The sequence below is a fragment of the Trichomycterus rosablanca genome, chromosome 17, assembly GCF_030014385.1.
Source record: "Trichomycterus rosablanca isolate fTriRos1 chromosome 17, fTriRos1.hap1, whole genome shotgun sequence".
NCBI lineage: Eukaryota > Metazoa > Chordata > Actinopteri > Siluriformes > Trichomycteridae > Trichomycterus > Trichomycterus rosablanca.
In genome coordinates this window covers 20,790,207-20,804,315 of record NC_086004.1, presented here as the reverse complement: position 1 = coordinate 20,804,315, position 14,109 = coordinate 20,790,207, and the positions used below count along the sequence as shown (strand labels likewise).

Here is a 14,109-nt window from a genome sequence, read left to right as displayed (position 1 = left end):
CCTGAACTCAGTTTAGCTATGGAATGGCATCTGCACCCTGCATGCCATAAACAACCGTAGTCATGAGTTATTTTTTTTAACATCTGTGCAATCATAAATAAAAATAAATAAAAATGAAAAAACAGCAAGCACTTATGCATGCTGTGGGTATAGAGAGACGACCGAGCAATTACAACCATTAACATTACATTAAAGCATTACAATCCACCAAAAAAAAACGTATCCTAATAATCTTTAAAATTTAATTCTAATTCTAATTAAAAAACAATTATTAGGAAAAAAAGGAATTCAGGGATAAACTGACCTGACCTGCTTTCATTTAAATATTGTGTAAAAAGTGTAAAGCAGCATACATCAATTTGGATTTTTAAGAAATACTTTCAAGAAGTGCAAAATAAAGCTAAATATTTTATTTAATAAAAATGATTTAAAAATCACGATGTGGTCTTTGCAAAACACAAGACGACAAGCGCACGCACACACACACACACACACCCGCACACACACACACACACACACACGCAAAAGCCAGAGCGCGCGTGCACACACACACAAGCGCGCACACGCACACCAGACAGTGTAAAAGACAACAGGGACAGGATACCTTTAAAAGTTTGTACTTACACAGAGGTGGACTACAATTACAAAATCGCCTAGGCTTGTAAAATGTATATTGACATATCTGTATTCATATGTATTGGCTTGTTGTGGCTTTTTGATTTAATTTTGTATTAAGTACAGAAATACATTCCTAACAATTTGAATTGGATTTTAAAATATGGGCTTTATATTTTGAATTGAAGGTTAGGCTAAATTATGTATTATAGAAATCATGAACACCAGATAAAATACACTGGCAATAAAACCCAATTTTTAAATAATAACCCAACCGTGTATTTCAGGACCTTCCTTTTAGGACTGCAGTGGCTGATCTGTTTCTCCACAGGTTCCACTCTTTCTTCAGGATAGAACAGGTCAGGTCTATGTTCTCCAAAACATGTGCTAGACTTCTGAACCTAAAACTCACTTGTCTTTGTCATGATAATTCTATTGTTGATTCTCTTAAAAGACTCAATGCTCTCCTCGTTTCCATGCACTTTTACTGCTAACAGCTCCAAGGGACCCTAATACTCAAAAAGGCAGATTTAACAAGGACTCTAATCGATTATTTAACATTTACTGGAAAAGAAGCAGACAATTGTTTTACGTGGTCTGTCATATCAATGCAAAAAATAAATAAATCAACAAATCAGTACGTTGTCTTTTGAATGGTAAATTTCATCAGGTTATATTACTGATGGCTAATGCTGTCTGGGTCTGCAGGTAAATTTCATTTCGATGCTTTCTGAATCATGCATTTTTATAAACCAACTGGAAAATTATTGCCACGGTAGTCCATACAATGTCTTTTTATTGATTTTGCACACTTTTTGCAACACCTTAATGTGAGGACGTATCATTTGCATCAATGGTCTCAGACCGACAGAGGGTCTTACGTGCATTTAAGACCTTATGTGTTTCATTTAAGCAATTTAATAAAAAATAAATAAAAATACAGTTTTATGGAATACTGGTATTGTTTATTTATTCAGCACTGGTTGATCTGTCCTATGTGAAGATCTTATTTTAAAACGACCCCCTATACTGTTTACTGCTCAGAGATGCTCCCTCTGTATTTTCTAAAATTAGTTGAGCAAATGCGAATGATTTGGCTTTTAAGAGATGGGAACCAAATAATGCATAATACATAATTTGTATTTATTATTATTATTATTTGATTGTATATCTATTTTAAAATACATTGATGTAGGCCAATTGTATGGAAAATATACTGAATTTAGAGCTATAGTAATAAGACGCTTATAAGATGTGTCACATTAAGACGCACAAATAATAGGCTATTTATATATTTAAAAAAAACTGATAATACATGTCAGTAATAATATCTACAGCATAGCATACTTATGCAAACTGTGTTCATTTGTGTCCTGCCATGTAATGACCAGCAGCCCTGAGGAGCCCCGTGCTGGGACTTGGCACACATACGTCAGATCACAAAGACGCGTATCTCCATATGAAACGCCCTGCATTATGGACTTTGACATTAATAAACATTATATAGTTGTGCTATTAGATGGTAACCTGCATGCAAAATCTGAACACTGCGCATTGGAGACTTGATAAAACCCCCATAAAGTGACGCTCGTATTTTTGCGCTGCGGAAGACAGACAGAAGGGAACTCCAGGATTTGCGGCGTGTCTGCTCTCTTGGGAAGACGACATTGTAAAAATGAATGGATAGAAAATAGAGTGCAAGAGGAGTTGGAGGGGCAGTGGGATAATAACAAGGCCGGAGATCATTGTATCCCTCAGTCTAAACTTAGCTGACTTGGAATACAGTGGGATATATCCAGCACTACATTGTCAGCTCACGAATCATGGCCGTGTGGTCAGTAAAAGCAAAAAATCTTGTGGTCTATCTAAAAAAAAATCTAAATGTTTTTTAGGCTACAATGATAAAAATGACACATCTTCAACACTAGTTGGAAAAACATACTGAATGATCTCTGTACCAGGAATTTACCAGGCTGATCATTTATAGGCGTAAACCATAACATCTACTCACGTTCAGTGATGAAGCCGACCTTAATCCGAACGGGGAAAGAAGATGTAGCATACACAAACCTGTGTGTGTGTGTGTGTGTGTGTGTGTGTGTTAACCTCAGCGCGTGCCATCCTCAAATAATAAAGCTCAAAAACGCATTCACGGTGAGGAAATGAGACCGGGTAAAAGCATTCAAAGATAAAAGCATCAGTCTGCAATATTCCCTCTACTTTATTAAAGAATGATGACCATTTCGGTTCGGCACGCAAGTTACACTGCCAGAAAAACTATACCCAGGAGATTCTAACACGGTTTGGAGAAATTTGTTTAAAGAAATAAAAATAAAATCCTTCATAAAGAAAAAAAAACATACAGCCTTTGTAATACTGAGGAACTGACATATGTCTACATATACGCATTTTCCAATCGGACCTGTACAGCAAACTATCAGAAACGGTTATTATGTTTAGATAATGCAGGTATGCTTTGTAATTTCCATGTGAGGTAGAGATTTTTTACAAACAGGACCCAAAATGAACACTACTGGATCAAATTTAGTATATGGATGGCATGATGTCTACTGTTACCATAAGAACATTTCAGAAATGTCATAAAATTGCATAAAAAAAACCCACTTTGGTTCTAACAGGTTTTAGCAGATTTGTGTTCTTGGACTGTTGTCTACTTAAACTAGAGTAATGAAATGTTTACTATGGAAGCACTTCTGTAAGTCGCTCTGGATAATGTAAAATGTAAAATGTAAATATACTGTAATGGAATGAAAGATTTTCACTATCACCTATGCCTGCTGGAATCTATATCCCAATTAGTATGAATATCACCTACAGTAGCCCAAAGAAAGTCAGCGATTTGGCTTTGAATGCTTCAGCAGAGCTACAACAGAACCTGAAGTTCATTACTGGCTTGGCAGGCCGGCAGTAGAAGCCACTGTCCGGCCGTTTGCAGGGGCAGTACGCATTACCAGGTGCAATGGCAGCGCCCTCTTATGTTCACTCTGACCAAGGGATGGACCTGCTCGGCCAGAGCTCTCTGCCCCGCTATACCCGCTATACCCTCACCCTCACCCTCACGCAGCCTGCACTGCACACATTTCCATACATACAAATGAGTTGAAATGGTGCTGCAGAACCGCTGCCGGCACAAGCTCAAATATTTCCTCAACTTTATGCAAACCAAAGCTTTATGCTTTAATTTAAACCAAAGCGCGTTATAATTCATCTTCCATCTGTCCTGCCTTCAGTTTCAGCTTCACTGAGATCTGCGCAGCTTTTAGACCTTTCATACACACTCACATATTGATTTTACCACAATCAAAGATTGTCATTTATTATATATTTAGAATATTTTCATATCCAAAGCGGAGATGGCTCATTTAATGTAATTTGATATTTCTATGCTTCAAATATAAGGAATATTTTTATAAACTTTCATATTTATGGGTACATGTTCGAAATACTGTAACGTGGTTTTTAAAAAGCAAGCATATAAACATGTTTGTAATGTTTAAAAAAAAAAGTATGTTTTTTTTTTAAAATAATACTTGTTTTAATCTTCACAATGAGGAGAATAAAATTTTGGAAAATGGGTAGTTTACATCATAAACACATCCTGTTTTTGTTTCAGAATATTACAGGTAAAAACAACAGGTTTAAAGAATGCATAAGCAAAAAATGTTATTTTTTAAAAAAGGTTTCGCATTAAATGCGTCATATTATAAAGCCTCTTGGTGCTTTATATGTACTGTCAACATATGCTATATATCCATGTTTTCGACACTAGTCGAAACTAGTGTTTTTATTAAAATTTTAATGTATAAACGGGCTATAATACACATAGATTCGTCCACTAAAAGCTTGTCTTTTTTATTTTAAAGAATGAAGGTGATTGAAATGCAAAAAGGCACATTTTATAATTATGTACGCAAAACATATGCGAACATTTTGCTAACTTACTGAATTATTACTAATTATTACTTTTAAATATATTTTGATTTTGCCTGAAAATTTGTTACACATTGGTGTTTTGTATTTTTGTGTCTGATGTATTTTTCTTGTTAAAGTGCTTTTCGAAAATACGACTTTTTTTGATGTTTGAATGTGAACTTGATGTATAATAAAGAAAACCATTAACATAAGATTTGACTTGTTAATTATTCAAACAAAAAATAAAATGACCTGTGGAATGCCGATTGAAAACAATAAATAATTAAAAAAATTGGAATAATAAAATAAAATTACATTGTATAATTAATTGACATAATTAATCAGGTGTAATTGGTCATTAATTAACGCTCGAAAGTTTGTTCTTGTTTCAAATGCGATGCCATTGCGCGCACAATTTTCTGTTATTTACATATTAATTATTGAAACAAATACGATTAAAAATTACGCATTATAGATGTAAATTTGCCTGTATCTTATTTAGAGAAAGATTGAACCATTTTAGATGTAACTATTATTAATGTATGAAATTAATGTATTTTAAGGACTTTTTAAACCGAAAACAATAAAACACGGTTAAAATAAAGAAAACACAAAACAAAACATCGAAGCCAAAAAAAAAACAGCTGTCGAAATTTTTCAGTCATTTATAAAGAAAATGTTTCGTATTCATTTCTATTATTCGAGATTCGCTCCATTTCCTTCAATCTATCTAAATAGCCTACTTAAACAGATTTCCAGAAACCTTTTGATTGAAATTGGAATTTTATACATTGTTTCCAACAAGTCATTGAATGATTTTATGATATAAACCATTATCAAAATAAAGGATTAAACATGTGGCATAGTTCATAGTGCGTGCGCTTTTCAGACCTCTCTCTCTCTGTGTGTGTGTGTGTGTGTGTGTGTGTGTGTGTGTGTGTGTGAGAGAGAGAGAGAGAGAGAGAGAGACCTTAACGCACGGTGCACTTGAGACTGTAGTCCTGAAGCTTGCCCATGTACGTTATGCCATTCACTTCTTTCTATTTTCTAGTTTTGATATAGGCTAACTAACCGCATTATATTAAAATATTAGTGTCCATATACATGTTGCTTTGAATTTTGCATTGTAGAAATCACACTTTACTTGATTGTTAGTCCAATATCTAACACCAGAACGAATTACAGTGAGTGCACCACCTTTTAAACAAGTAAAAAAAAAAGGTATTTCTCTGCGTCTGTTGTGCCCAAATCTGAGGCAGGATAAAGGAGAGTCGCAGCTTGGGGCAAAACACCTAGTCCTAAACCATCATTATTATTTTACTTCAGACAACGGTATGGATAAAATCAAACCGTGGAGCATTAATGTGCAACAAATAAACAAACAAACAAATAAATAAACAAATGTTTTTTTCCAAGTTTTATTAAACTGCAAACTGTATAATCAATTGTTTTGTATACTAACTCAAATATTCAAACACTAAACAGTCAGGCTATAGATATAAATTTTTTTAAAGAACACACACACACACACACACACACACACACACACACTTGCTATATTCTTTTTATTATTTATATTATTTATATATTTATATATTTATTTATTATATTATTTATATATTTATTATATATATTATGATTTTCTTCCTTTTTTATTTTTTTTTATCTTTTAGAGTGTAAATAATTTTTCTGTGATTACTACTATACTCGAAATTTCATTGTACTTGTGTATAGTGACAATAAAGATTCTATTCTATTCTACTCTATTCTGGTTATATTTAAAAATTCAAAGTCTTCAAAAACCACATCCTACTAACAATATACCTGCTATATAACGACTGTTCTGATGGATCTATAGTTTGAAATCAAACCAAATAGAACTTTTAAAATCCAACAACGCACCTCAAAGCCATGAAAGAGTGGGGGACAACTTCGGAAACATCCTAATGTATTTATTATCTACAGAAATAAAACGTGGGTTACAACACCACTCACACTACATACATAATTAAAAGTATATTAAAACAATACTCTCATGAATACATATGATGCACAATTTTATGTATTGTCTATACACTATATAATATATTATATATAGATATAGACAGACACACTGGGCCTGCGTTAAGGGATATTTTCCTTGCAAAACTATTTCTCCCGAATTTAAACTATAACACCATGACTTCCAAGAGCCTACTAAAATCATGCAAAATAGACCAATGTTCACGATGCGCATCCCAAAGCAGGTTTAAACAGAACCGAACGCACCGTTTGCGCAGATTTTTGCGCATCATATAGCGGGATGAGATGTGACAGGTGAAGGCAGGCGCGGAGAGGACAAAGCGAGAATGAAAGAGTCAAAATGCGCAAATCCTTCAGCGCACCTCTTCACACACACACACACACACACACACCTCTTCACACACACACCTCTTCACACACACACCTCTTCACACACACACACACACACACACACACACACACACACACACACACACACACTCCCAACATTCAACAACGAAGCCTAAATAGAACAAATAAATACATAGTTTTTATTTAAATGGATTTGTAAGCATTATTCTTGATTAAATTTCTGTTGTCTGTGAATTTGTAGGTTTTATCTGCTTATATTTTAATATCCAACATATATAACATGAATTCATTAAACAATATATAAATAAATATATTTTAAGTCACATACAGGGTTGCACTAAATGTACTTGATTTAAATATGTGCATCAATTTAAAACAAATCAAATTAATATTATTAACATAAGACAACACTATTTAACTATGACGTAAAACATGACAGTAAATCACAATTTGCTGTTGTAGTAGAAGTGCAAATAAATAGTTGATTATAGTAATTCCGGAGAAACAACAACAACAAGAAATTTAGATGTCTTTTAGACGTGGTCTAATCCCAATTAGCATAAATTTTCAAGTAGAAACTGCCCTGTGGCCAAACCCTGCCAGCCAAAAACACTGAGCCAGAGCTGCACAGGGTTGAGTATCCCATTCTCACATCCTCACTCCTGACCATGAGGCTTGGTCAGGGCCAGGGCTCTTCTCCTGCAGCGAGCGGCACAGCTGATGCACATGTGCTGTAATTGTTGGGGACTGCACAGTGAGTTATGGGATGCTTAACCTCACATCTCTTCTTACCCCAGTGACCTCTGGGGCTGCATGCCAGGTGGGCTGGTAAAGAAATGGGGAGCAGGAGGAGGCTGAACATTCGTTCTTGCAGTATGTGGCCTGTGACGGCCAGAGGGGGATTGGCCCAAGCCGTGTGAGAGGCTATTCTGCAGCAAGGTGTGAGCTCGTTAGAGCAATTAACAGGATAAGCGTTTACCTCGGCACTATATTAACACGGCAGGAGGGTGTTTTGCAAAAAGGCCCGAAAAAAAAAAATCACCAAAGAAGATTGGGTGTGTCCCCAACCCACCCTACACACACATACACACAAACACCTTTAATCAGTACCACACACACGTACACTCCAATGTCAAATAAATGAAACTGGTTCTTCTGGAAGTAATTCAGTTTCACAGTGACCAGGTTACCACAGACACAGGTGTGCATACATAGTCATGCTTTGCATGAATTGATAGCAAAACCCCTTTGCCTAATCACCTAGCTGCTATTAAAATGAGAATAAAAATGGCCAAGAGTCACCCACAAACATTTGTCTCAATTTATGCTCTGCGCTGTGCATATCATAGGTCACAAAAACATATTCAGCGCTAGTAAATCAACTCTAATAAGCAATATCATCACGTCTAAATAAAACTCCTCTACAAAAATGTAGACCACTAATCTACATGGAGTATTTTCCTGTTTTTAACCATACAGATAAACCCTAAAAAAGACAAACAAACAACAAAGCAGTGTTTAGGATGTACAAAACAGCTACATAATGCATAGAAAATTTTTGTGATAATGTATGATTTGCTTTTTTCCCCCCTCACAGACCATCGCCTGATATGTGCAAATGCATTTTCCGCCGAAAAAAGGAAAGCAAAGTAGGACCAAGGGAGATTTGCCTTTTACCGTATCTGTTTAGAATTGTAAATGCAGTGTATAGGCGCTGCTGTCCAATTACATATATCTTTCATGTATGAAATCATGCACGGCTTTTTTTTTCCAGGAGGCCAAAGTGGGCTGGCACAAAGGGAGCGACCCAGGCTGCAACACAAAGTGCATCCCATATGCAGAGCGGGGCCTGGTGCCGAAGCCCAGGGCTACGAGCACTGTTCCATTAGCACTCCCGGATGGTGTGAGGGAGGAAGGGAGGAAAGGGGATAGAAAAAGGTGGGGAGCGGGATACTTGTTCTCCTGACGGAGGCATACTCTGGACGTGACTCCTGCAGCATTATCTTTGGCATATTGTAAGCCAGCTGACCCTTTTAGGCTCAGTGTTTGTTGAAACTTTTCAGAAGGTTAGCCTTTTGCTGACTATATCTTTAATTAGCAGTGATGCATAGCATTTTGGGGTAATGCGTTCAAGGGTTTTATATTTTCTATGCTAAGCAGCAAAAATAACACAGTCAGCTCTTAAAGATACACGCGAGAGCTTAGAACTCAGCCTGTTAGGTTTTTTATTTATTTGCTTTCTCTTTTTCTCACAAATGACGGCGCCCCGCTGCGTATTCATAATTTGCACTGACCTAAATTTGGCAAAATTACTTTGAACTTTTCCAACAAAAGCCTGTGCGCTCCTTGGAGCCCGGCTGATACCAAGCCATTTTTCTGTTCTGCCTGTTTACTTTTTATTCACTTAATTCCATAAACACCATTTACTTCTATTCAGAATTGTACAGGGAGCAGAGGATAGTATTATTCAAATGAGTTAATAAGCTAGCATGCTGGCCATGTTGCAGAAACAAAAAATATAGCATGGAGAATAAGCTAATTCATTATAAAATGGACTAGATCTACGCTGTAGCCTTGGCACAGCTTACTGCACAGTAACAGTGCCATCTGAAGTCCACAAGTTTGTCTCCATATTGTAGAACCTTTAGACAATATTATATGAGCACTGCCAGTCTGTGCCCTTTGGATCCGGCATCCTGGCACAAGTCTTCCAGCTCATGCCCTTGTATCTCCACAACCATCACGTCTCTGAATGCAATTTATCATAAGCACCCTACAAGAGCTTACCAAACAACCTAACACACGTCTCATCTCAAAGGACCAAACCAGGTTCCAATCTTTTAGATCTACGCTGTAGCCTTGGCACAGCTTACTGCACAGTAACAGTGCCATCTGAAGTCCACAAATTTGTCTCCATATTGTAGAACCTTTAGATAATTTTATATGACCACTGCCAGTCTGTGCCCTTTGGATCCGGCATCCTGGCACAAGTCTTCCAGCTCATGCCCCTGTATCTCCACAGCCATCACGTCTCTGAATGCGATTCGACATAAGCACCCTACAAGAGCTTACCAAACAACCTAACACACATGTCTAATCTTAAAGGACCAAACCAGGTCCCAAGCCTTAAAACCCAGCTGCTTATCTGCAGCCTCTTGAGAAGGCCCAGTGTAAAGTAAGGCCATGCTGTGCACCATTAAAAGCAACAGATTTGCTCAGTATCAGGGTATCTAGCCAGCAGGAAGCAAAGGTGATATTACAGCCTTACCTGTTTTGGTTTTTGGTTTGATTTGCCGTCGCTCGGAAGTCCCTCTCTGACCGTGTCCTCCTTTTTCAAGTGCTTGTTTGAAGCGGGCACCAGAAAGGTCACAACCTTCGCAGTCACAACAGGTTTCGGTGCAAAGGCCAGTTGAAGCTATCACAACCGTTAAAGCTACAGTGTTTTGGGTTTTTTCTATTGGTATAAGTAAAGGTAAAGCTTTCAGATCCAGTGCTTGGGCACTGAAGGGTGTCCTTTGGCTGGGGCTTGAAGAGATGATGCAGAATTCCAAATTGCTGGTATTTCCAGGGCTCAGCAAAGCTAAGAGGCCCGGTAATGGGCTTTGGTTTGAAGAATCCACAGTCTGTGAAGATTTTCAAGATCTTTCAAAGTGATAGTGCCACCTGTGTAAAGAAAACAAAAACACAACTGTATTAAAAATAGATTTAATTAACCTTAAGCAAAACAAAGATAGAATTCATTGTGATAAATGGAAGCATAAAGGCATTTCTTTACAAAGGAGGAAGGATGAGAAAAGCCAGTGTTAGTTATGTATCATAAGTGACTGCAGATTTTAGTGTGCCTTGCTATTTTCCCCTGAGACAGAACAAAGTAAATCTTTTAAAGCAGGCAGCACAACACAATATGGGTTCTATCAGGCCTTTCGGATCCTCTAATAAGCTGTCTTAGTAAAGGCATCATTAATGTATAATTATTTCTATTACAGCTGCAGGACAAAACCCTATTTTCCAGATACCATCAAGCAATAAATGTATTGCTTTGAGTAATTTCTCTTCTTGTGCCATAGCAGGCTTTAAAAAAGATGAAATTTCAGGCAAAATTTAATTTCCTCCATAACCAGAACAAGACATATTCCTGTAATAATGCACATAATTGCACATTCTGCTGAAGATCTTTCATACACAACAACAAAGTCGCTTAGACAATACATATTTATTCACATGTCAGTTCCTTCTCTGAAAGAGAAAAAAAATAAAATAAAGAAAGAAAATAAAACAAAGGGTAAAGGGAGGGACATGGGATGCCACAAGGGGCTGCAAAAGAAAGCTGAGTAAATGTGTCTGTCACAGGCTGCAACTCTGTCAGCTTTCGCCCGCGCCCCAGTTGAGGGAATACAGGACAGAGCAAAAGACGGTTTGTGATTTCTGAACGCTTCCCTCTGAGCCCCCTCTATTTGGCAACATTTTTACGATTATTTTTACCTCCGTGGTTAGAACAGAGTTAAAGACGGTGTTTAATTGTTCCCAAGAGCTCTTATTAAGTTGCTGATGAGGGGCTCCTGGGAGAGGCACTTAAAACTAGCTACAAAAACAAGCAGCCAAGGCAGGCAGGCAGGCAGGAATGCAAGGGGAAGTGAACGCGCCAGCAGGGGTACAGATGAAGGAAAGTGAATTTAGTGAGTATGGGTTCAGGAATGGGTTATACTTGGTGGCACTGTATGGAAAAATGTTTTATTATTATTATTTTTAAACTGATCTTTTTTTTTATTTTTGAATAATCATTTATGAAAATGCACACTGATCAGTAATAACATTAAAACCACCTCCTTGTTTCTACAAACACTGCCCATGTTATCAGCTCCACTTACCATATAGGAGCACTTTGTAGTTTTACAATTACTGACTGTAGTCCATCTGTTTCTCTGCATGCTTTGTTAGCCCCCTTTCATGCTGCTCTTCAATGGTCAGGACTCTCCCAGGACCACCACAGAGCAGGTATTATTTAGGTGGTGGATCATTCTCAGCACTGCAGTGACACTGACATGGTGGTGGTGTGTTAGTGTGTGTTGTGCTGGTATGAGTGGATAAGACACAGCAGTGCTGCTGGAGTTTTTAAACACCTCACTGTCACTGCTGGACTGAGAATAGTCCACCAACCAAAAATAATCCAACCAACAGCACCCTGTGGGCAGCGTCCTGTGACCACTGATGAAGGTCTAGAAGATGACCAACTCAAACAGCAGCAATAGATGAGCGATCGTCTCTGGCTTTACATCTACAAGGTGGACCAACTAGGTAGGAGCGTCTAATAGAGTGGACAGTGAGTGGACACGGTATTTAAAAACTCCAGCAGCGCTGCTGTGTCTGATCCACTCATACCAGCACAGCACACACTAACACACCACCACCATGTCAGTGTCACTGCAGTGCTGAGAATGATCCACCCCCCAAATAATACCTACTATGTGGTGGTCCTGTGGGGGTCCTGACCATTGAAGAACAGAGTTAAAGGAGATTAAAAAAGCATGCAGAGAAACAGATGGACTACAGTCAGTAATTGTAGAACTACAAATTGCTTCTGTATGGTAAGTGGAGCTGATAAAATGGACAGTGAGTGTAGAAACAAGGAGGTGGTTTCATGATTCCAACATACGACTTTTCAAATATTTGCCAACTCAGACCTTTAACTTGAAGCAGCCAGTTAACTTAGAAAGCTGATAAACCACCCTACCATTCCAACTGTACATTTAGGTGATTGACATTAAGTGTAAAACATATATTTCTAATAAAATCTGTACAATCTGACTATACATTCAGTTAGAGAGCTCCGTACAGACAACAAAGAAGACCTGTTAGCACACAGCGCTTCATTCCTGCGCCCCACGATGCCCTGTTGTCCTCACTCCGGCTGTGGCTGCACACTGGGGCTAACAGCACAATGTAAGACACTAGGGTCAGAATCAATAGCCCAGCCTGCAGCGCTGCAGGGCTACTGGCCATTGCTGACCTAATCTATTGATCAGCCATGCCTCATCTGCCAATAGCAATGTGCTAGATGTGACACAGGGCCTGCGAACAGACAGCAGGCAGAAGGAAACAAGGGGCAAAGATATGTAGCGCCTGTAGCAATCCCACAGCACAGCACAGATAAAAGTCAATCCCACTTAACCAAATCACTGACAACTAAATAGTTAGTGGACGGGGGAATACGCAAGGTAGGAGAGGGGGTGGTCGAGTGAAACAGTTGTTGCCGAAATCTCCACATGACCTGCACTTTAAAGCTTCTTTATGGGCATTACAAAAATGTAAGATCTGGATTTGTAAAAAAAATTTTCATTAATTTATTTAATTTATGTAATTAATTTATTAATTTATTAGGATTTTAACATTATGTTTTATACACTTTGGTTACATTCATGACAGAACAGTTTACACAAGATTCATGAGTTCAAGTCTTTAACGTCAAACAGTCATGGACAATTTTGTATCTCACATTTACCTCAGATGCATGTCTTCGGACTGTGGGAGGAAACCGGAGCTCCTGGAGGAAACCCACACAGACACGGGGAGAACATGCACACTCTACACAGAAAGGACCCACATGGGGATCGAACCTAGGACCTTCTTGCTATGAGACGACAGTGCTACCCACTGAACCTTAATAACTGTATTAAGGTCAGGTGTTTCAACCACATTTAGTATCTAACAGTTATATAAAATCAATTTTTTAAAGACCTTCATTTGCTTGCATAAGTGCCAACAGTTTGGGGAAGGTCCTTTTTCTGTTCTAGAATGAGTGTACCCTTGAACACAAAGCAAGGTCCATAAAGACATGGTGTGATGAGTTTGTTAAGGAAAAATTCCAGTATCCTACACAGAGCCCTTACCTGAACCCCACAGTGCCTAAACTTTTGACTGGGCACAAATTCCCACATACACTTCGAAACCTTGCCAAAATGTTTTTTAAATATTGAAAATGCAACGTATTAATACACATGGTTTTGAAATAGGATGGCCAATCAGCTCACTTTCAGGTGTCCACGTACTTTTGCACATGTAACATACATTCATTCAGTTTCTTATCCGCTTATCCAATTAGGGTCGCGGGGGGGCTATCCTAGCTTTTCAATGGGCGCAAGGCACACAGTTACACCCTGGATGGGACGCCAGTCCATCGCAGGGCAGACA

At 38.0% G+C, this 14,109-nt stretch overlaps 1 protein-coding gene across 1 annotated transcript in view; it reads right to left on the bottom strand.

The window, feature by feature from the left end:
- Positions 1–10,279, bottom strand: part of zfhx3b (zinc finger homeobox 3b) — a 173,497-nt gene extending 163,218 nt beyond the window's left edge. The window contains exon 1 of the mRNA XM_063012347.1: positions 10,190–10,279. The gene's annotated coding sequence lies outside the window, so the exon portion shown is untranslated. The remainder of the gene's footprint in view (positions 1–10,189) is intronic.
- Between the last annotated feature and the right edge of the window lie 3,830 nt (positions 10,280–14,109).